This window comes from Apteryx mantelli, chromosome 10 (genome assembly GCF_036417845.1).
Source record: "Apteryx mantelli isolate bAptMan1 chromosome 10, bAptMan1.hap1, whole genome shotgun sequence".
Taxonomy (NCBI): domain Eukaryota; kingdom Metazoa; phylum Chordata; class Aves; order Apterygiformes; family Apterygidae; genus Apteryx; species Apteryx mantelli.
Genome location: NC_089987.1, coordinates 1,746,928 through 1,771,611, shown reverse-complemented (window position 1 = coordinate 1,771,611; position 24,684 = coordinate 1,746,928). Strand labels below are relative to the sequence as shown.

Sequence of the window (24,684 nt, the reverse complement as noted above, 5' to 3'; positions counted from 1 at the left end):
TGCACAATTTTCAAAATCTATTTACATCTGCTTCCCAGATTAGATATATAGATATATTTTATTCATTACTTAACTCACACGTAAAATAGACATAAAGCACTGATAACACTGAGATAGTTACTGCGTATGAGCCAAGTAACTTTTGCAATTAAATGTAAAATTCTTAGTGAAATTGTTCAAAGCATATCAAATTACTGAACATCAATTAAGCACAGCAAATACTTCAGTGAACATGCAGATCATGGGCAAAACCTGGCTGGTTATATGTATTTGCACCACTCGTGTAACATTCCAGTTGTGCAGAATCCAGCATTTCAATTTAAAACCTTTACTTTCAAAAGCCTAAATTACAATTAATGATCTGTTACAAGCGTTTACCCACCCAATTTTCTCAGCTTTAGTCTGATGAAAATGAATCACTTCAAAAACTAGCATTACTCCACTTGTTTTCCCCTCCGTGAACCTACAGGGTTGACTGTCAGACTACGCTCAAACGCATACTGAAAGTGAGCTGCAGCTTCGCAGAAACCATTTTGCAATGCAAAATGGCAGCCATTAAGCCTTTCTTCGCAATGAAATGGTGGTATAAATACCAGATAATGAGGTGTTCAAGGAGACCAGACTCTGGTTTAAAACAGTCTCAGAGTCTTTCAAAACTTGTAGTGCTTTATTTTACATTAACATGAAGAAATCTGGAAACCTAAGGTAAGCAGACACACTTCCATTAAAAAAGAAGAATGTTTCAACCCCTTGAAGTTCTCCCACCAACTTCTGTGCTTTAATAGCGACCGCTTTGACCTCCGCGGTTACCCCCTGATTAGTTATTGATCCCCCTTGCTGCGCTCCCAGACAGATCGGTATGCAGCACAGATCTGAGATGTTCTGTGCAACTTTTGCTAGCCTGCATTGAAGAAATTAGGAATTAAGTAACTAAAACTTCTTTTAAAAGGGAATCTTGTATCTTTATAGATAACAAGTTGGTATTTGAAGACAAAAAGCACCTTACAACCACAAGATGTGAACATGACGAAAACAGAATATATACTTATATTAAATATAGGCTGTTTACATCAAAGCAGATGTGGAAGGCTTTTGCGATCCGGCAGGGAAATGCTAACTGGTTCCAACAGCTCGGCAGAAGGTGCCCTGACAGACTGGTGTCAGCAATAAAAGGATAAAACTGGATCAGCTCTGTACAAGAGATGCAGAGCCACTTACAAGGGTTTCTATGAAAAATGTGTTTAAGATCCAACAATTTTATAATTCTTAATTTGATCAACTGAATGCAATGAAAGGTTCTCTAGTTAACAATCTTCATTTTACAGGGAGTAGGAAAGAGCCCACATGTTTAAGCCTTATTTCAAACAGTTACTTTCAACAGGTTTTGGTCACACCAGCAGCAACGTTGCATCTTGCCTTTGACCCCATGAGGGCACATACTGCTAAGGAAAGACCATCAGATTTGGGACAGTTTCACTTAGGAGCCTGGAAAAGCACACCAAGACCATTCAAAATAGTTTGGGGGGTTGCTGAAGGAGGAGGAAAGGAGAGGTTGTGTACTGCAGACCCAGAGGGAGGGAAGAAAGCTGTTTTTAAGCAATATGCAGAAATTAAAGATAAATAACATGCACTTAACTGAAGTGCTTTGCGTCTGATCGGTAGCTTACACACAAGCCATGCGTGCTTTAATAAGGACTTTTCAATAGCAATGTCTGAGCTAAAGAATTTCCCTTTTACCAGAATCTACAGAAAAAAAACCAATACTTCAACAATCAAGATGCTCATACGACTCCAGGCACTGAAGGGAGCGTGGGGAGGGGGGAAGCAGCATGCAGAGAGGATGCCACCGCTTTTTCCCCCCCACCCCCAAACACACAACAAAACTTCAGCATGTTCGAGAGTGACAAAGCGGGTAGAATTCTAGACTCTGTACATTAACTAAAACGTAGTTTGACAGCTTTAAGACACTAAGTAGACAATACACTCTTGGTCTTAAAGTTTCTTTCTTTTGCCCTGCAGATAAATATGCATGCTGAGATCTACATTTTTAAAGCTCCCGTCTTCTTTGCCACTTCATACAAAAAATAAAATAACTTGATATGTTCCTCAAAAACAGAGAGGAATAAGATATTTATATGTGGGCTGAAAAGCCCTAGGCTCAATCTATCCTACCCAAAAGACAGGGAAAGATGTGGTTCCTGAATTATGGCTTGTGGGACTAAATTGTCCTTTAGGTGTTTTAATTGAAAGTCTGATATGGACACCACTAAGCTATTTAGAGACCTCCAATGAAAGAACACAGAATTTGTGGTGTCAAATAACTAGTTTCAATATGTTTTAGATATTCCTCAAGATTTGTGCTTCTTTCCATTCATTAAATTACATTTGTATTTACACACTGATTTGACAGTCAAACTGAGCTTCCAACAACAAATATTCTTGGGTGACACTGAAGAATTACTGAATACTATTGTTATCTACTTCTTAAATACTCCAAACACTATGCTTATAAGAAGAATGTGGAAAGATGCTTGGGTATGGTACATTTTTATGCTGCCTTTTATAGAAGACAGACTTCGTAAGTTCAAATAAAAATTCTGATATTCATTTTAGTACATCAAAAAATAGTTTAATGCAATTTAAATACAAAAATCAGTTAAACACTACTACACTAAAAAAAGATCAACAGAATAATTACCTACCACTTCACTGATTTTAACCCTTGCAAGCACACAACAAGCAGTTAAGTAATAAATTCCTGGAAATTACCGGACACTTCAACTTTGTTATTGGTTATCAGGTTTCTTTCTATCAGATTTTTAAAGATCTCTACTCCTGAAGAATATCTCAAAATTACTATTCCCTAGAACTACGTAACACCTCACCGTTTCCTCCTGGAAAGACCTGTGAAAGCAGTTTGAAAGGTACTGGGGGGGGGGGGGGGGGGAAGAGAACTGGAGATGTCAGAAAAGTCCCAGCCCTCAGCACAACCTGAAAGTTTAAATCATTTAAGTAACTCAGTTTTTTCTTGGAGTGATGTGGCAGAAGAGCAAAGCAAGCCTGAACAGTTTCCACTGAGCCAGATTTTTCAATTCTATGCACACAATTAAGAGTTATAGAAATACATAAACATGTTCTCTCATCTCTTTTCCTTCACCCTTACCACCCTTCTGTGGCTTCTCTGATGAGTGGAAAGTATTAAGTCAAAATACAGTTTCTGCAATTTCCTTAACCAACCTTGGACTAAAGCTCAAGGCTATAGTTTGCCTTTCTGTACAAGCAAGTAGAGACAAGACTTGTTCCGTCAGTCTAGAGAACATGTCGTTTTCTACACTATGATTTAGTCTGCATAAATAAGAAAACCTCTGCTAGTTCTAAAAAGAAAAAAGAAAAAGGTTAGATACCTTAAGTTAACATAATCCACATTTACTGGCAAATGAATAGAGAAATCTAAACTATGCTAGGAATATTTGCCTTATAACAGCATTAACTTACACTAAGGAGTCATCCCTATCATGGATGGAGATAAGAAAATGGTTAGGCACCCAAAAACAATGACGCACTGACACTTAGATAGCCTAGGAAGCTACAGGCCTGCTAGGTCTTTAGCCCCACTGCTTCCAAATAATCCCCCAGACCTTTATTATTCTTTTTTGGCACTCCACTACGACATGTAATTTACCTAAGACTGCTGGGTCTTTCCAACCTGGTTGAGTCTCTTCCAAGATGATGCATAATCAAGCACATACAGATCATTTACTAGACAAGTGAGCCTAAGTATGACGTATTCAGTAGTCACCGCCTTGCTTTTGAAAAACACTGCACTACTGTTGATACACAGCAAAACATACATTTTAAGCATGTGAGAAAGTGCTTCTGATAAAAGCACAGAGCATCATCTCCTCCTTCAGATAACCTGATTTGGTTAGCTATCCAGACATAAAATTTAATATCAACACTTCCAGAATCCCCAAGCTGTTATTTTAGGGTATAGTAAGCTGTTAATTCCTGAACCATTTGACATAGATACAGAATGCACAAATGTGGTTTTTCAAAGCAGAACTGTTCCATGACAATTTTTAGTTCACATATAAGTGAGGAGAAGAAATTGTAAATTCCAGTTGCTAAACATTTGCCTGAGCCCCATCTCAAAAGAAATGCATTTCCAGTCCAATTGCTCTCTTGTCAGATAATCACATAGATGCATAAAAATTTTTTAAAGCTTAAGTACACCCACATACATGCAGACACGTAGAATAAAGGTCCTATGTAATTCATAAGGGAAACATTTTAGAAAACATTATCCAGGAAAAGACTTTCAGGTCAACACAGAAACCAACAGAAAATAAGTTCAAGTACAAGGTAGGAGGCAAAGACAACAAATGCTATTCTTGGGCATACGAACAAAAGTAAGTAATAGAGGAAGAAGAGCACTATTATAGACTACAGCATGAGTGATACACCGGATGTTGACAAATTAGAAAGGTTAATAGGAAACCTAGAAGAAGTTAATCAAGTGCTAGAAAACTCAGCTACAGCAATTCAAGTTTTTAAACAAAGACAAGTCAGAAGACTAGATTGCTCTCTACAGGAACCTGTAAAAGAACTGCAACATATTCATCTAGCAAACAAAGTTAAATACCAGTTTCTCCAGCTTACATTCTGCACTTCCAGAAAACAAAACTAAAAAAACAGCGATCTAGTGGAATTGCTACCATCTGAGATCTAAAAAGATACATGATAAGGAAGATGCCAATAGCCCATCAAGAAGGGTATTCAAAGGTGACTTCTGTAGATGAACAAGAGCACCATCAATCTTTGACAGGTCAAAGAAAAAAAACCCCACAATGTTGAACTGACTGAAGTCAAGAGTCAAGATAAAAATCTTGAAGCTTCAAGTTGCCCTAGTTAAGCTCCAAGATGCTGGTCTTCAACAGACCAGTAAAGTAGTATGTTCTCTGGAATTAAACCAATAATTTAAGTTGGATCACAGCTGCTGTCATATTTAAGGGACATTCTCCTTTTCATTCCTCCTACGTACAAGTCTGAAGTGGAACAAACAGACTTCTTGTCATTAGACTGAATACCTTCTCCATAACTTTGCCGAGAGCCCTTTACTCATCCATTCCACTCAAATTCCTTTTGTCAGTTCTTTAAAGTGAAGGAGCAAGGGTTAAAAATGCAACTCTTCTGGGAAGAGAACCTCCCCCCACCCCCTTTTTTGTTTTTTTTTTGGTTTTTTTGTTTTTTTTGTTTTTAAGAGTATGATTCTGCAATTTCTCTTACTCCATGCTCCGTTTTAAACACACTGAGAAGATACAGAACATTAAGATGGAGGGGGGAAAAAAAAAAAAAAGAGTGAGAGACAGACAGACACATTTGTCACCTTTTACATAGTCTCAGATATTTGCAATCACGCAATTTAGTGGCAAATTGGATACAGGTTACTATTAATAACTGAACTATTTCCTTCCCTTTCTGAAAGCTGATTTGCGAAAAGGATGCAGGCATTCCATTTTTAAAAAACACTAATTAGCCAAGGAGGAGTCAAGGAAGTCACTGCTCAGCCTTCAAGAATATACACGTAGTCTCTCTCAAAGGGGAAAAAATAGAGCAAACTTCTCCGAGAAGTGCATGATGATCATGCCCTCCAAACAGCGGTACACAGCCTCCTCAGCCAGGAAAATTACGTGGAGTCACACAAACATCACAACTGGATACTTCTGCGACTCAGATACAGGGCTCTGGTCTTAAGAATATGCAGGTCTCACTCAGAGGCTCACAACAGAGAGCTTACAGTCATGAAAACGATTATATGACACTGTTACCTGCCATAGTAGCAGACCCGGCTTGATGACCCAGGAGGTCCTCAAAAAACAATGCAAAAAATGCAATTGTTAAAACGTGCTCAAGTCTTAAGTTTCCACAGTCATGACTAGTGGCTTACAATCACCTCAAATTATATAGCAAGGATAAACCTTAAAGGAAGTGCCTCCTCGATTTACACATGGAATCTTTTGCCTATTGTCTAGGTCCTGGCAAGTTAAGGTCAGGATAAAAGAGATTCTTTAAAAAAATACCACATAAATCAAAAGCATTGACAGCTTCTACAGAATTTGTTCCTTCTATTATAAGCCCTGAACAGGTTTAAGTAGCAGTTGCCATCATTAAAGAATTTGCTCCCCTCCCATTTTCCATTCATTCTCCTGAAAAATGGACATCTTAACAGCACCGTACAACCAAGACGAAGCAGACTGCTGCACAGTTTCATTTCAGCTACAGAAAGCAAGCCTGGAAAATGGTATGAGGAGGGCAGAGCGAACCTCAACCACTAAGAATCACCACAAAGCTTTACAAAATAGAAAAATAAGGAAGTCGAATGTGCTGTGTACTTCAGCGGTGCCTCCAGCTCCTGAAGAGGGACTTGACGACTCCAAATGAAGTTAAGGTGTTAAAGCAGGTTTGAACAGCTCAGCAAAGCTGAAAAGGGAGATCTCGTGCCCCCTCACCCCCCGATTCTCCTTGGGCTACTTCTGGGGCTTATCTGTAAGCCAGTCCAACTTGCTGGCCCAGTAAAAACCTATTCATTTTCTGCTGCCAGGGTACTGTTCTACGGTTTTAGAAAGTTGATTTCACTTGTACGAGGAGACAGGAGCCAGCGCTCGTGCAGGGAAGGCGGCACAGCATTGCCCCCTGGCTTGGCACGCTGGGGAACCGGCTCAAGCAGCGCCGTGACACCACACCCCGAGAAGAATCTACAAACACCTAGTGAAAGGGCATATCCCTTCCTTCAAAACAGATCGCAAAGCAAATAAACGACACAGAGGGTGGCAAGGAAAACAGGCAGAGGACAAAAGGACAACAGAGAGTCGGGATTAAACCGGAGTCCCTTGATCCTCAGCCAAATGGCCTACCCATAAACCCACGCAACTTCCAGAGCCAATTTAAAATCTTGAGTGTGCTACACTTTAGGTTATAAGATCATATTTAGACACATATTTGAAGTGTTCTTTGCTCTGCTGGTGGCTAAAAACAATTCCTTTGTCATCAAATCTCGCTTCAGCAAGCTGACATGACGTTTTTAACTCAGGAAATAAGATAATTATGGTTCAAGGTAAACAACTACAACCGTGCATCATAAACAGTTTCTAATTTTAAGCCCGAGTCCCTCTAATGTCAACCATGTTTTAAAGAAAGCTTCCCTGTAAACTGTTCAGATGGTCGAAGTAGCTTGTGAGTGAGTCCTATTGCCAATTAACATCAACAGAAGGTGTCAGCAAAACACACGCAGGTGTACTTTCCATCAAGCATATAAAATTCTAGCAAATACAGCAGGTGAGCTTCCATATCAAAATGAGTCAAAGCAAACCCAAAGATGAAAGGAGAGAAAAACGTACAGCGAATCTTAAATAGCTTGAGAGGTAAAAACTGCGTCTTGCCTCTTTTAGGAGCAAACAGAAAACAACAAGCATTGAAATCAGAGCTACACATACTTAAGTAATGTTTGCTGCAAGTCATTCTGTATCCTAGGATTTAAACACCCCACTAGAGCTTCACTAATGGCAGAAACGGCAGGAATTCAAGTTATAACTTGCTGCTAGAAATTCAGCTATCAAGTTGTTCAATGCAAAGTAGTAAACTCACCTGCAGCCAGTAGTGCTGTGTCTCAACTAGCCCTCACGCTCCTGCTACCAGAGAGCATTCTCGGAAGCTACCTAGAAACAGCTAAGCCTTACAATAAATAGAAGCATCAGCTCTCCGACTCCGTAAGCCACTCGTGCTTAAGCACAGCAGCTCAATTTGTTCAAAACTAAAATGAGATACCGAGGGTTGCGAGCTGTCTACCTAAAAGATGAATCATAACGTACAGAGGTAGCAATAACTCTAAGTACTGTTTATAGGTGTTAGACTGGTAGGCTTTCATTTTTTTCCTCATTTAAAAAAAAAAAAAAAAAAGGAAGTGCTAATTTACAACCAAATGAACCCAACTTAATGAAGGAATGGAGCAGGGCAGACCAGAGCTGATACAAAGCACACTTAAGCCGTTTCGCCTGCGGTCAAAACTATTTAAACAGAATCGTGTAGTGACGTCTGTGTAAATTGGGATAGATTGTTCCTCCAAAGTTTGTCATCATTACAAGCTTTCAAACAACTCCACCGCATTTCTGCTATCGTTGTCAGAGAGGGAATTCCAACCAGAATTATTTCCGCCCCATTTTCTTCTGTTTGAAGAAGCAAAATAGGAATAGTGGACAGCAAAAATAAAGAGTACTATTTATTTCCAGAATAGTTTACCTGATAATACAAGTCTCCTTTTTAAAGGAAAAGCTTAACAGACTCTTGAGAAGCCTATTGTACAGCAACATGAATGTATTTTTAGATAAAAGCATCTGAAGGCGGCAACGAGGTGGAAACGCTCACAGGTTACTGTTCGCCTGGTGAGGCCGACCCTAGAGAGGCTCTTCAGAGCCGGGGAGCCCACCCCACCGGGGGCAATCCCTGCCTCCACCACACACCAGCTGGCTGCCTCTGCACGCTCCCAGCTTGCCCAGAACTACCATCTACACCAAAATCAGGAGCATGCCCAGGTCACCTTAGATAGCGCTCCTCCATTCCAGCTCATCTGCTAGAGTTAACAGGCCCAAATTCAACACTGTCTCCAAAGCACAACACAGGATGCAAACCGGCTCAAAGTCAACCCAAGTGTCCAAGAAAAGGAGGGAGCAGAATGACAGTTTGGCTTTACAACGCTTTGTTGGTGACTGACACTTTTTCATGACCTCTGATAGGTGACGTATTAGCTGTCAGACCAAAAGCAAATGCAAATCAGTGAACCTTTAAACATTCTCAGTTTCAGAGTGAAGTTTTAGAAAGAGTCAAATTCTCTCTCCCCCTCTGCCAGCAAAGCCATTCTGTTCTTTTACTTAAGAAATGAATGTTTAACAGAATAATCAGGTAACAGAGTCTATTCAATGAATTCCACAAAAGGTAACTTAGTCACCGCATGCATTAGTTTATGCATACAACTATGCTTACATTGCAATTCATCAAGCAAATCCTTCACAATTGCACTTTTTTTTGGGGGGAGGGGGGGACACACTCTCAAAGATTAGCTAAGTTAGCCACCTCAGACCTGGAAAAAGTCAAAGAACTTAAGCTGTTTTCAAGTTAGCTGTCACATAAACTCATATATAGGCTATAGGGTCGTGCTTTTTTAAAAAAAAGTTTAACAGACTGCCCAGTTACGCTCTATCAACACAATGTCACCCCTTGACTTGAAACACTGCCACAAGAGCAATCATCTGCCTCTACCTTCAGTTCTATACGAGGCTGTTCCTCCGATAGCTGGAAAAACAGCTCAACTCAGCACCAGCACAAAAATTTGTTTCCTAATATTTTGCTGTGTTACTCCGTATTTTAATTCTTAGCTCTTAAGTAAAATACTTCCAACCCATAAAGCCTTTGGTTTGGAACGCTTGATTTTGAGGTAGCTGAAGTTAAACAAAATTGGAATAAAATTCAGATAAAATTTGTGAATTACAAAAGAGTAAGCGATCATTATTTCATAAATTGCCAGCAAGCTTGATCATCCTATTTGATACCTTAGCAATGACGGCATTTCAGAATGATGGAACATGTTATCTACCCCCTTCAAAGAGGTACATTTGAGTATCCCAAATTTGCCACTAAAGAACACAAATAAATGGTTGCTTTTGAATGCTTAGGCGACAACACGCAGAAAAACAGGAAACACGTTGAAAGTCTACATAAGATCCAAAAGAAACAATTCTGATTATAGCCAAGTCATTTTTCAGACTTTTATTAAAATTAGGCCAGACTGACTATGAATCACACCTGCCTCTTCTGAGCTGCAAAAAAAGCACACTGACATCATCCAGTGAAAAGCACAGAACTAAGCAGCGGAGAACAGAGGCGAATGGTACCTATTAATGCCGAAGAGTCCAAGGGGCTTCCAGCCTCTAATCTAGACGGTCTTAGCAGGAGTAACACCAGGACACCCCCCCTTCCATTATCCACAGGGACAGGAGAGAATTCCACATTTACCGTGTTACTGTCATTTGTTCCAAAGAAGTGACAAGACTATACCACACACACACACAGTGTATACAGTGCACTGTGCTTACACGTCACAGAAAATTATTTGTAATAGCTCACAAGTTTCATAGGAAGGAAGCAAAACTGTACTAAAATATGGTGCGTAAGTACAACAAAAATAAAACTTGATTCAGCCCTGCCTCCCCTCCTTATCTCTACCTCCTCCAAAATGCATTAAATAGGGTGTTATCACTATTTGTTTATACACCATTACAGGAAAATGGTTAGTTTCTTAATACTTCATTACAGAACAAAGTGTTACTCAATTTATTTCATAAGGTATCAAGAAATTATTGTGAGACCATATGCATCTAAAAGTATCCACATGCTAGAAAAATCTGGAATTACATATCAGACGATTGGCCACTAACCACAGAGAAAAGGAAAGAAAGGGCCAACATACAAGTTTTCTTGAAGTCCTAAAGCAAAATGAAAAATTCATTTTGAGCAATCTGGTTCTGGAAGCGAGTGAAATCCATGTCTCTGAGTTACAGTTTAAGGTTTCTGCCATAAAAGTACACAGACTAAAAAAAGTTGATGTGGTTTTCCCTTCGTTAGCTCCTCCTGTTAAGCAAAAATGAATCATTTGCCAGATGGGGAGTTCAATTTGAACTGATGCCAGCGATACCACCATGATACTTGTCTTCCTAGTAGCTGGAAGGCAAACAGTACCGAGAATTCAAGAAGCCAGCAGATCAGCATCCTTCTATTTTCTTATGCATCCTAAATCGTAAAATATCCGAGCACAGATATTCTGTCTCCTAGAGATCACGTTGTACTTTACACTTCAAGTCACAGTATAGAGAAGAAACCACCCAAAGCCCCAGCTCCCTTCAGAAGAGGGCAAAGGCCACCACTGTGCTACGCACTCTGAAGACTATGCTCCTTGCTCCTGTCCTATTCTGCTATTCCCTTGGCTTGTATGGTGACACAGAGGGATCGTTTCTAAAGCCCTAAATCACCTCTGCCCTGGAATGGTCCACTGTCGTCAGCTGCAAAATCAGCTTCCTCTGCCAGCTGCAGTGGACATATATAATCCTCACATCTGCATTTTCTGTGCCTGGGGGTTCATCAGCAGAAGTAAATCAAATGGAAAGGTAGGCAGAGTTCAGCAGAACAGCAGCTGTGGCACGAGACAGACGTGGACAAGGATGCCAAAAACAAGAGCAGCAAAATAGACCCCAAAATCAACAGGCAGCCAACAAATATGACTAGAATTCCCTTTCTACCTGCTCTTAGCCAAAAGGAAACATTTCTTCTTATAAGCACGATTAACTGCTTTGCTATCATTCTGCTAGACAAAGCACACTGTTCTTAGAGGCAAGGCTTAGTGTCACAGGAAAGGTGTTTACCTAGCTGCAGCAACCACCATAAAGACACAGATACATTATGAAAAGCAAGTCAACTTTTTTTTATACTCAGAAGGATTAAAAAAAAAAGTTTCATTCTCATGCTTCAGAAGTTAAAAATCTTAAGTTGAACAATATAGCATAGGAAAGAATGTTTCTAGTTAGGTTATTATTGCAAATGAAACGAAAATTGAAAATGAAGTCTAACCCGCATTAAATTTAAGTAAATCTATCCAATTCCAGAATCACCAAAATACACAGGCAGTTCTTATGGCCAAACTTCTGCAGAAGAGAAAAGCACACTTGATAACTCTGAATATTAATCTGAGGTACCACAGGCATCTTACAGTTTATATAAATAAAGTGCCTCCTGCAAATAATCATGGTTCCTTCAGTGCGAACTGCAGCATGATTAACAGAGGTCCATTATAAAGGCGATGCATAACCCAGCTCCTGTTAGTAGTCACTGCCACATTGGACTGTGTTTCTATAGCAACCAGGGAGGAAAATATAAAGCAAATTATAGTTAAATGAAAATTATTCTCCATGACAATATATGTAAATGCAGCAACATTTGCAAGGCCATTCTGGATAAGATGTTTATATTCACATGTGTTGACAAAAATAAGTAAAATGCTAGGTATAACAGCTAACAGATCATCCAAAGATAAGGATCATAGTTTTGCTTTCCAGTTTTTATATATTTAGAATAAAAATATTCCAGCTCACAGAATGGCAAGCAAATAACCTTAACAAAGGTGTTTGCACATTTATCTACAGTACACATTCCTCAAAAAACAGTTTCTCAGCAGATATAACATCCATGCTTTGAATGTTGTGATCCTTTAATTTTCACGGCCGCAGACAAAGAGCACATTTATACCTCTCCATCCCAGGAGAAAATGTTTTAAACAAGAGGCTAAGTCACTCAGAATATTTATAGAGATCTGACTGAAACTGGAATAGTGACTTATTTTAACTAGTTATAACTTATTTATTGAAAACTGGAAAGTGTTTTATACCTCAGAATTTGTTGTGTTCATTCTATAATTAGGAGACTCTCATACTTTACTACAGTTTAAAAGCAGCACAGGTCAATGAGACTATGTTGTCATATAATTTTGCAAAAGCCCACAATTAAGGCTTAAAAAACCTATCCTATTCTTCCACCGTGACTGCTTAGCCTGAACTGTGCTCATTTTAGGTAATACATCTCAGTTTTTAAATATCTTCTGAAACATTAATAAAGTTAATTAGAATGAGTCTCTCATTCAAGAGGGAGCCATTTATTTATTCTTCAATTCACTTGGCTCATACCCCAAAGAAAAGCCCGAAATAAGAAAGTAGGTTATAAACTGACTTACAGTCTCTTTTCTACTCTGAAGCGCCACGTTTTAAGAACAGTTTAAAATACTGCACTGGAAAAAAAGCACCCCTTCTCAACTGCATTTCACAATTCACCCTGCCAAGTTCCTTTCCCGGGCAAATGGTCTAACTGTTCTGCAAGCAACACAGGTGCAAGTTTTCTTGGGAAGAAACAGAAAGAACACAAGGCACTTTTTAAAACCAACTTCAGTGAGCCGGGAGCACAGAAGATAGCATTCACTCAGCTGGCACATTTGAACTTATTCTGTACATGCTCCTACTGACCTCTGCATCTGTCTTTTGCCTCCACCTACAGAACAATACTTGAATCATGAGGATCATAACTTTTTATGATAGTGGGAAAACTGCAATATTCTCCCCAAGTTCACTCCACCCTGTACATAAAACTGCTCATAGGTTCAACCATAAAGCAAACTACCTTCTTTGAAGTTTGACTCTAAGCCCTGTGGATATTTTAATGCAAGCAAAAAAAAAAAAAAAATGCAGTGTATTAACATTTTACATAACCACAGTCATAGAAAGCATCATTTGTTAATCATTTGCTGCAACTGTTGAGAAAAACAAGTTAGGTCAGAAAGTACCTAGGTAACAAAAATCTTTACAGGTTAGCTTAGGTTACCCACAAACACCAAATTCACATACCACCAAACATACTCCAGTCCTGCTCCACTTTCCCTGAAGAGCATTTGCTGCAGAGCCCACAGCAGCACTACAATTATCATCTCAACTAATTTAGTCACTGGTCTCAGTACAACCACGGTTCTCTCCACGTTCCTCTCCACAACAACATATAGACTACCTCCATGCAATGCAATGCAAACAGCTACAAATCTTGGATTAAAAAAAAAAGGCTGCAAATTAACTACAGTAGCAGGAGCAGTTGCTCGGATCTCTTTAAAACCTCCAATAACTGCCATGATTGGTTTTCTGCTGAAGCTCCTTGCTACGGTGGTTGAATGCTCCTTTCACAAAAGAGAACTTTCAAAACCATAAGGCTGCACATCTGCAAGTAAGCATTTAAACAGCAAGAATTTAAATTCTATGCACAAATCAGATTATGCATACATACGCCACCCCTACTAGGCTTCAAGCAGATGAATCCCACCAGGCCCAACCACCTTTCAGGATGCCAGAACTATAAAGTGAGGTACCACGCTTCCTGCTGACGTGCACTGCATCCTCTTGCAGAGGACTGGCTTTCCCCCTTACAGTGGCAGAACACATCCACTTTAGAAATCTAAGCCATTTCTTTAGCAAACGTAAGCTAATGTATGCTAACATGAAGCAAGATTCTAGAGAGGACCATGCAGCTTTCAGCTTTCATGCTCTAGCAAACTGAAGTAAATGCATGGGAAAGCCAGGCTCCCGAGCAATACAGAGCATGCACCACCGCCAGCAGACCTCCCGTGCACCCTTCCCTGCTCTCGCAGGCTGCATCTAGCGAACTAGCACCAGACAGGCAAAGAAACAGCTCTCTGAAGAGGCTCATCAGGAGGACTCTTGCCGATTTCAGTTACCTGCACTGCTCCACAAGGGTAAATTCTGCCTACAACTATTACTGGTGATGCTGTGGAACCAAACCCCATTGCTCTAAACACAGGACAAATCCATAGGGCAGACAACGATTCAGAGAGCTGATCTAACCAAAGTCAATAGGTGGGGGCAGAACTACAGAAGAGGTAACAAGCTATTACTGATAAGCATAATAGCCATACAGTAGCAGAGCTGGTACTGCTTCCCCCAAACCCTCATCACTGGCAGAAGCCTCCAAGTCCTAAGATCCTTCACCTCTCAATGCTACTGCAGCTTTCTTCCATTTTCAAGCAGTTTCCTCCCACCATGGAGAAAAAAACAAAAAACCAAAACAAAACAAAAGGCCCAGATCTCGAGAGGGTGTCAGAAGTGCAGGATGATCTCAGATAAAAGGAGAAAGGCAGGAACAGAAGGGAAAAAACATCCAGAGGTAGAAAAGCTAAAATTAGAGATAAGAATTCTGGATGAGGAGGACCAGAGGAGGAAGACCAAGGTGAGGGCAGAAAGCAGAGAAGAATCTCTAGAATGTAGGATGAGACTCCCAGGAAGAGAGAGGGACAAACAAAAGGGAGAAGAAATATTATGGTGAGTGAAGTAGGGGAAGCTAGTAGACAGAAGAGACTGCATAAGTAAATTCAGCATTTTCAGACTACAACCTGTAGCTTTCTAACTAAAAAGCACTACTCAGCACACTAGGAAAAAGCCGCAGAGCTGACTTCTCATCTGATCTTTTCTCCTTTGGATGAGGGCTAACTGAAAGGCAACTCAGCTCTCACCACAAAACAAGTTCAACACCCCAGTTCCAGCGCTAATCACAGGGGAAGGCGATTTAATTCACCAACACTACCCACAACACAGAGCAGCTTTGAGTAATACAGGGCACCTCAGATCCCAGTTCAAAAGTCAAAAGCCTTCTGGGTTGCTGGCAAAATTGAGTCCTTCAAACAGATCAGAGACCCGGACAGTCACTGAACAGTATGCTGACATCTGCCAAGAGGCATGCTAGAGCAAGGACAGAAACCACAACAGATACTGCAGTCATCAGCTACTCTAATTCTCAACAACAAACTAGCATATTCTCAAGCTTGCTCTATATGAAATATGAGGTGTCTTCATCTCTAGAAGAGAATAGGATCTGTGACTGTGGAAAATGATAAGCTGTCTTAAATTTAGCCACTGTTGGCTTAATGGGTGTAAGAACTCTTAGGAGAGAACTTGATGCCACAAAGCTGCGTCTCAATCCAATATGCTTCATATTCAAAGCAGAAAAGTAAGGAAATAGCATATCTCTTGCTAATTATGTAAGTTGTCATGATGGATCAAACATTCCTTTGATCCGATGCACTCTGCACAGGTTTTCCTCCACTAGTATCAAATGACAGTGACTCGGCCAGCTACTACCCTGAACTGACAAACTGCAAAGAGAGACAGAAGACTGGTTTGAGACTTTGAAGAAATGCACAGGAGTGAGAGGAGCCTTAAGCATGGCCAATCTATTTAGTTAAGTTCTGAGACTTTTCTGAACTGATACAACAAGAAACTGCATGACCTGGAGTCAAAAGTCCATCTTCAAGGAGTGAGGGTTTCATTTTCAAAGCTCGTTAGCACATTTAACTCCCTCAGACTGTTCAGAAAGGTAAGGTTTCACATAAAAACACCCAGTTTTGTTCACTGTAGACCTACCGTCTAGTTTGGATAAACATATCTCCCTGTGCCTAGCTGCAAGATGAAACCAAGGAGACAGCTAGCTGTGGGAAGTAGCCAAATACTGCAGCTAGAGCACAGGCTCCCACAGTGGTATTTAAACTACTGCATCACAGTCATGAACAGGATGTTTATCCCCCCACACACACACCTTTCCCCACATCTACCTGTATCTCTTCCCAGTATCAGCATGGCTAATCTCATCCATGTATCTGAGGATACAACTATAGCAAAACTTTATGCAAAGGCTTACATTTTTAGACCATTAAAAACCCGAAGCAATGGCAGAATGGCACAGTCCACATAGTAAGCTCTGTATCTTATCATAACACCAACATTTCATAATCTGCACTTGCCATCATTTTGCATACAGAGTTGAAAAGACCACACTGAAAGTGTAAAGTCTACTTGAGAGATCACTGCTTTTCATGGGATACTGTCACAGCTGCAATCAGCAGGATTATCAGAACTGTTACCTTCTCGGTGTATAAGGCAGTTATCAGGAGACCATTCCCAAGGGAGAACTTCTTGGAACTTTATCTTGCCTCCTCTTGGATCTAAATAACCTGTAAAAAAACCCAGCTACTTACTAGTAATTCAGAGATCCTGGTACAACTTGTTTACTCAGACCAGGTCATAGGATAGGCTGGAAGGTGTAAGCAGGATATAGTTTTTACTGCTCTGAACTACTGCCCACATAAGCTGATAACGCTTTGTGCACTAATTCACTCTGGAAAAAACTTTCATGTGTGCTTTATTTAAAACAAAGATGCATAAAGAACTGTGGTTAAGGATTTTATATGTTAATAATGAAGTTCCCATTCATCCAATTTTCCTTCAATGCTGCTTTTTTTTTTTCCCCCCTAAACAGAGTTCCTAATTACACATACTTTCATTTCACTGCAAGATATTCAAAGCAGCACAGTATTTTCAAAAATCTAGCTTTCCAGCCTCTTGCTGTACAGGATGCCAAACCTTGAGGGACAGTTTATCTCTGAACTGTGGTTAATTTTTTAGAAGCTAACATCTCCCTTCTTTTGCCACATTTTGTGGTAAAATTTTAACACCATGCTACTGTAAAAGCAAATGATTTTGGATCATTTGTATACTGCAAAACTGTCAGTCACTTCAGAAAAATTGCAGAGCCTGTTCCCTTCCAAATTTGTGCTTCCCTCCCCGGTTACCTAGATCCATTTAACCATCCTGTAGTGACACCCCGCAGAAGCTGGCATCACCAGGTAAGAATCTAGAGTCTAGCACTAGAATTAGGACCACCTTAACACTTTTCTTGGAGCAAACCAAAGGCAATATAAGAGGAAAGAAGATGCTTTCTCATTGTTCACGTGGAATAAAAAGGTCAGTTTTCTCAATACATACTAGAGAAAAAGCTTATTTTATAATCATTTTCTACCCTTTCTATTTTCAAAGTCTCTCAAGTTTTTATTGATAAAGAAGAAACAGACATGGGATTTACGCAGGAACACAGCTCCAGCCTGAGCACTCTTGCACCTGATCAAGATCTGCAGCAGCAGAACCCATTTAATGTTTCAGCATTTCCAAAAATATTGAACGTTGTAATCTTTGGTTTACTAATACAAAGATAATATACAATCAATACTTTGCTTCAGTGGAAGATTTATTTCAAAATACTCATCAGATAAGTTTGGTTTCCTTAGATGAGAGGGGGGGAAAAGGCTGCCTACAGATTTTCAGAGGATAAATAATTCAATGCATGAACGCCAAGGGCAGTACTGCACACTGAAGCCTTGCACGCATCCATATGGCAGGGACAATGCAGACAGTAATATATGCTTCACATCACCACCCTGACAGTGGCTTCAACCCTGACCTAGAAAAAACATCACTTTCTTCTGGCTACAACAGCTCATTCACTCTCAGCCCTTGCTATCCCACAACACTAAGGGTTATTGCATGGTTTCTGTTTACTTTGGGGCACTGTCTCCTAATTCCTAAGCCTAACGTACTGCATTTTTGGCCTCTGTTCACAACGACCATATTGCAATGAGCAGAACAACTAAAGACTTATTCACATGATGAACGTAACAAGAAAGTGAAAACTAATCAGAAGAGGCACATGTTTCTGAAATCCTGTTTAGGAGTTCATGACTTTTTACTATCTAAGCTGCAAGGATCAGGAAAACCCAAGCCAATTTCTCCCATGTAAAGTCTAGCAAGACAACGGCCGTGCCACAAACAGTGAACAAGCATTAAAAGAGACCAGAGGCCCTTCCCGCTTATAACATATACTCATAGTTGCGCCCAAGCTACTTCCCTGGATGGTGCTGCACTACAGGGCTCCTTCAAGGAGCTCGAATAGCCACCAAGCCTTAAAAATGGCACCGCTCTGCTAACCTCACCGGAAGGTACACGAGCTGGGTTAGTCCTCAAAATTTCAAAGGACACAGCATAAAGTAGGGCATGTCAAATGCTGTGACAAGGCAGAAAAGGAAAGAGGCTGGTCTCCGGGGGAAGCCCCACTTCCCCTCCTCCCTGACCCTCAAGCCTGCAACTGCACTTTGCTGATACTCCCAAAATTAACTGTGAAGTCACCAGCCTGCCCCACTGTCCTGTTTTGAGGCCAATTCGATAATTTCTCTATGTCTTACAATTTGGGGAAAATATTAAAGAATCAAGAGGAAGAATTGGGGAGCCCAAAATATCTGCTATAATTAACTGGACCTTCCAATAGGATTAGTTCCTTTTTTGACCCCAATTACTCCTTCAGTTTATTAAAGAGAACTCAAATACACAGAAAAGTTAACACCCTAAAGAGTCATATAAACAGAAAAAAGTCTGAGGGCACCATTATAAACAGACTTAATGGAACTCAGTGATTGGGAATGGATCTTGAAAGCTGTCAGATCAAAGCAAGATCTTTCTTGTATAAGGATTGCATTACCCTTGGAGCCACAGAGCTAATACCATCTATAAAAATATTTTGCTCAAATAAGTTAAGAAACAGCAGCATTTCATCTGTCAAAAGGTGCGAGTCTTTCATGGGATTAGCCATTTCACACAGAGCACAAGAATTAGAGCAGATTTTTAAAAGCCCTCAGCTCAGCTGATGGAGACTACACAGACCCAAGTATGTGCCTGCCTTTTTCCACGCGGGCTGCATCCTGAACAGATTTTTCACTGCTATTAGCATTAAGCTGCTTTTTTTTTTTTTGTTACATACTTGTAAAGGATTACAAATTGGCATCACCTATAACTAGTCGCAGATGAAGCTAACACTACCACCACTCGGATTCAAACAAATTAATATTTTAAATACCCAACAGTTGCATAAGAAAATATATTAGAAAACACCAGTTTTCACATGGGAAAGCTTGAAAATTCCAGGTGCTTTTGAATATACTAAAAAATGGCCTCCAGACCCTAGGCTCCGACAACTCTGTATCCCACTTCATAGCAGGATACCAAAGACAGAACTTTGCGTAAGCGTATTTTATCAAGCTTACAGCTCCACAAACCCGTACTGTTTAGGATGCTTGTGATTTCAAATAACTGACTATACAAGCTTTCCTTTAACATTTATGCAAGTATTTTTTTTATTACTGTGCATCAATAACATAAAAATTACATAACACTTGGCTGAGAATCTAAGAGCTTTGTACCCTCAGAAAAAGCAACTCTGTGCCTCTAATCTGTCTTACAGGAAAGAAAAAAAATGTTTAAAAGCTGCACACAAGTCATTCCTGTAATGTGTCATGCAGACTGTTTAAATTAGATGGGGTGAAACTATATGCAAGTTTATCGTGAAACACTAAAACCTTTGCTATGGAGACCCCAGTTTCTCTCCACAGCCTTTTACAACTGAAATACATATAATTCTTGATCATGATGGAGGTAGCAGACAAGCCACCTTCACCAGATCCTCATTAAGTAAATACAATTAGAAGAACCACCACCATGTACATATTTCCAAGTGTTATTTGGTTTGCTGTACAGAAAAAGCACCGGAACCTGTCACTACTTGCTATGCATCTGCCACCATAATATCTTAATACTGAGAAAGAATTTCAATCCATAATGCAGACTGTCAAGCCTGAAATTCAGGTAGCCCATACAGAACAGAGAGGCAGAAGGGATAACCCCGTAAGAAAGCTGCCACTGGATAATTCTACAAAATGTAATTAACCAACTCTGGTCCTATGAATTTTCTTTCCTTTGAGAAGGATTGGTTCGCCAAGTAATTAGAATGTCTCACTCCTGAAAACTCAAGTCACCAGAGCACATATTTTCCTCAAAACAAAACCACAAGGATGCACATTTATAGAAAAGTCAAGCATTGTTTGGAAATACTGCAGTTTCTTCACAATAGCTTAAGGGTCTTCCTAGTTCACCTCAGTCACCGCGCAGAGCTAGAACTAAGTGAAACCAATATACTATTGTGGGAGCCCCCAAAAAGCAATTATCCCAGTTTTATTCCCATGCTTGAGGCACTTCATTAGAGTACTGCATTGTTTTACTTTATAGAAAAGCAGGAAAAAAAAATTAGTACTTCAATCTATGTCCAAAAGCCACAACACAAAGACAAAGGAAAGAGTACAGATTAAACGCTGAAAAGATATATTTGTCAAGAACCTTCCTTTGAAGCCTTTGCAGGAAACACTGTCATCGTGCAGCCATGTTACAATTACACAGTTAAAATAATCACTACCAGTTGTAAGTAGTCCATCTGGTTTACTGAAAAGAGAACACTGCTGGTACAGTATTGATTAACACGACTAGTCTTCACTGACCCTAGAGAAATACATTTGTCTGCTCTACTGAGCAGAGAGAGAATGGTGCACAACACTGCAATCCACTTCAGTTTGCTCAGAAGCATATTCGGGATTTAGTCAATTAAAACATAAGCAGAAAATAAAACAATCTGAACAGGTTGTCTACCACACACGAAGGAAGAAAACTCCAGTGCTTTGTTGAAGAGTTTTTGGTTTTGTTTTTTTTAAGTTTCCTTCCCCCATCCAAAACCAATATTCATATTGGACATTCTGTATTTTTAAGTCTGAGAAAATGCTATTACAACATCATAAAAACAAAAAGCAGCACATAAAAACAAATCAATTCACCATTTGAGCCACATTTTTATGAAATGGAGATTAGGACAAGAGTTCACTTTTAAAAGCAGATGCAGAACTGAATGGCAAAACCACCTATACACAACACGCCTACAGTTTCCAGCTTGTCAAAGCATTTAACATTTAAATGAGCAGGCCTCCTATAATCACCATTCAGGAACAAAGATAAGCAAAACAGTTTGGAACTGATCAAGTTGGAGGGCAAAAATCGTAGGGCTCACGCGCTCTCCAAACTCTACAGAGCACGTCCAGGGTGCAGGCAGCTTGGCCTGTTGTGAATTTCGCAAACCAAACCCTCACCACTCACGCAGACAACTGCTCCGACCGAGTCTGGAGGTGATGCAAGTCCCAGCTAGCCTAATAATACAGGTTCATAGCAAGCTCCACTAAAGCTTAGACCGCCCTTTTTCAGGGAGGATACAGACAAGATGTGCCCTGGCAAGTTTTATACCTTCCTGCACTACCTCCTTTAGGACTAACAAGTTCTCCTTGAACCAACAAGGAAAAAAATCCGGGAGCATCTCTGCATAAAAAGCTACAAGCTCCACATACCCCAAACAAGCCTAAGCGAGAGCAGGCACAAGGAAGGACGCAGTAACGCAGACAGGGCTTTGCTTTGGGGACAAATGCACAAGGGCCATGAGGTTAACTATGCTGCAAACACACTTTAGGAGCCACCCAGATGCACGCAGCTCCAAACAAGAACCACAAATACACACCCACACAAACACAGACCACCCCACAGAAGATCTTCCACTGACTGAACCCTTCCCATGGAAAGAAAACAGGTCACACGGCTTCAACAGCGATGTTTCATAAGCATATTAAACCCAGGCGCTTAAGAATTTCCCTACTAAGACAGAGGAAGTCAGTGCAGCTCTTACTTCATATTCTATGTAGCATTTTAAACATTTCTACTGCAGGCCACCATAACCATTTAAAAGTGCTCCAATATACACCTTTAATCTGCCGGTAAATACATCTTGTAAAAGTGCCAACTTTTCCTTTTTAAGTTAATCAAGTCAAGTATTTAGTTCCTGGTAGAGCACACACAAAAGAACATATCAATGCCATTTGAAAACATGCAAGAGTTAATCTTCTTTTCCCTCCTGATGACTCCATGGAATGTTTTTCCCCAGAAAAAGGAAATAATTGAGGTGATTATATAAAAGTGTTCCATCTTATGAACAAACCAGAAAAAAAAAAATACATTTAACTCAAAGTTCCTTTTGGTTCTGCAAAATTTCGGCATTTCAAGTCAGTGCACAGCAACTACAAAGCATTATAGTCGCAAGACTTATTTTCAGCTAAATATCTTTGCCTACATGAAAAAAAACGGTCTGTACCCAATTTCAGAAGCCATCTCAGGAGGCAGTTTAGCTTCAAGAACCCCGGCTGGAATTTGTTCTCTGCCTATAGGGCCGCGTCCCCAGCGGTAAGCGAGTACTTTGTGTACAGAACCGGGGGGGGGGGGAGGAACCCTTTCCTGCAACTGGATATCAAAACAGACCTACAAGCTCAGAGCAGAAGCCAGTCCGTAAACACACCAACTCTTGTGCCTCAATGAACAGGCCGGTTCTCAAACCGCACGCACACCCCCCTCGCAGGACAGCTGCTCTCTCTGGGAAAGGGCAGAGGGCGGCGAGGGCTCAGCTCATCCCGGCTTCTCAGAGGCGAGGGCTGGGGGGGGGGGGGGGCGGCGATTTGCCTTTCTAAACATGCAATCAATCCGCGGGCCTGGGGGAGGTTAATTCTGGACTGCAGGAGTGCAGCTGTTTTGGGTTGGGGATTTTTTTTTTTTTCCCTCTTCTCCTCTTTGCTAAGGGGCAAAGGTGCCGAGCAGCCCCTCCCCGGCACACAAAGGCTTCTCCGAGGAGAAAAAACACCAAGCGATTTAAAGATTAAACTGGGAAATAAATAAATAAACGCAGATCAGCCAGGCTGGCTGGCGGCAGCGCGGTTCAACTCCATCCTCTCTGCGCACACACACACAGGGCTAACGCCTACCCGGGGATGATGAAATGGGAAACGGAAATTACCATTTCAGACAACTTTATATATACATACATATATATATATATATAAATATATATATAGTTCCTCCTAGCAAAGTGTCGCGGGCCCTTCCTCACCCCGGCACGCGCGCTGCCCCCCCCGAGGGGGGGGGGAACGGGGAAGGGGGGAAAAGGGTCGCCCCACGCCGCGGCGGGGCCCCCCGCAGCGCCCCCAAACCCCCGCCGCCCCCGAGCGCGGCCTGCGGCCTCCCCCCCACACACCGCCCCCTCCCCCCCAGCAGCACCCCGCACCCCTCCCCTCCCCCACCAGGCCCCTGCCCCCCCCCCGCAGCCCCCGGCGCCTCCTTCGCACGCCGCTGCGGCCCCCCCCCCCGCGCCTCCCCTCCCCACCGGACCCCCGCCGAGGCCCCTCTCCAGGCCGCGGCCCCCCCTCACCGCCCCGCGGCCCCTTACCGGCGCTCCGGGCTCAGCGGGCCGAGTGCAGCCTCGCGGGCGAGCGAGGCCTGCGGCTCCGCCGGCCCCGCCGCATAGAGGAGGAGGAGGAGGCGGCGGCGGCGGGGGGGAAGGGGCGGCGGCGGCGCGGGGGGGGGAGCGGCGGCGGCGGCGGCGGCGCGGGGCTAGTGCAGGGGGCGCGGGCAGTGGCGGCGGCGCCTCCCGGCCGCGCGCTCCATGGCCCCGCCGCGCTCGGCCTCGGCTCCCAGCGCTGCCGCCCGCCCGCCCGCTCGCCCCGCCGCTGAGACGCGCCCGCTCATTGGCCCGCCGCATCGGCGCGCCCCATTGGCGGAGCGGGGGGCCAGCGCCGCCGCGACGTCAGCGCGCCGCCGGGCCGGGGAGGGGAGGGGGCGGGGAGGGGAACAAAACAACGCGCTGCAGCGCCCCCCTCCCCGCCGCGCGCGGGGGCCGACGGGAGAGGGGGGCGGGGCCGGCGGGAGGAAGCCCAGCCGCGGCCCCCATTGGCCAACGTGCCAGGACGACGTGGCGGCCGATTGGTTGGCGGGCGGCGGTCACGTGAGCGGCGGCGCTTCCGGGGCGGGGGCGGGGCCTTCCCCGCGCCCCGCCCGGTGCGGCCTGGTGCGGCGGTGAGCGGCGGGGCCGGCAGCGCGGGTCGCGCCGCGTGGCGCTCCGCAGGTCCTGCCCGCGACGGGCTTCGTGGGGGCCCCGTTCTCTGTCCTCCCGGCCGGCTTCCCGGGGATTCGCCCCACCGTTTCTGTAAGCCCGGTTACGCTTCCGGGCGTCGCGGCCTCGTGTGGTGGCGAGTCCCCTGTTCGCAGAGCTGCAAGCGTTTGACGTGGTTCAGAGGCGCTGCCTGCGGCGCTACCAGGTGTCGTCCCTTTTCCGTGAGACAGCAAACAGGGATTCCTCTCTCCAGGCCTGCGCGATCAGTGAGGTGGCGGCTGGCCCTTCGGCCGTTCCGCATCAGTGGCAATTTAACACGCGGGCCTGTGACCTGCGGTAGGAGGGTGCTGGGTGCACATT

The 24,684-nt window shown here is 42.6% G+C and overlaps 1 protein-coding gene across 4 annotated transcripts in view; it reads right to left on the bottom strand.

Moving 5' to 3' along the window:
• The window catches only part of ANKRD11 (ankyrin repeat domain containing 11), a 168,118-nt gene extending 144,347 nt beyond the window's left edge, over positions 1–23,771 (bottom strand). For all 4 annotated transcript variants that reach the window (XM_067302349.1, XM_067302347.1, XM_067302351.1 and 1 more), the window contains exon 1: positions 23,662–23,771. The gene's annotated coding sequence lies outside the window, so the exon portion shown is untranslated. The remainder of the gene's footprint in view (positions 1–23,661) is intronic.
• Positions 23,772–24,684: the final 913 nt, after the last annotated feature.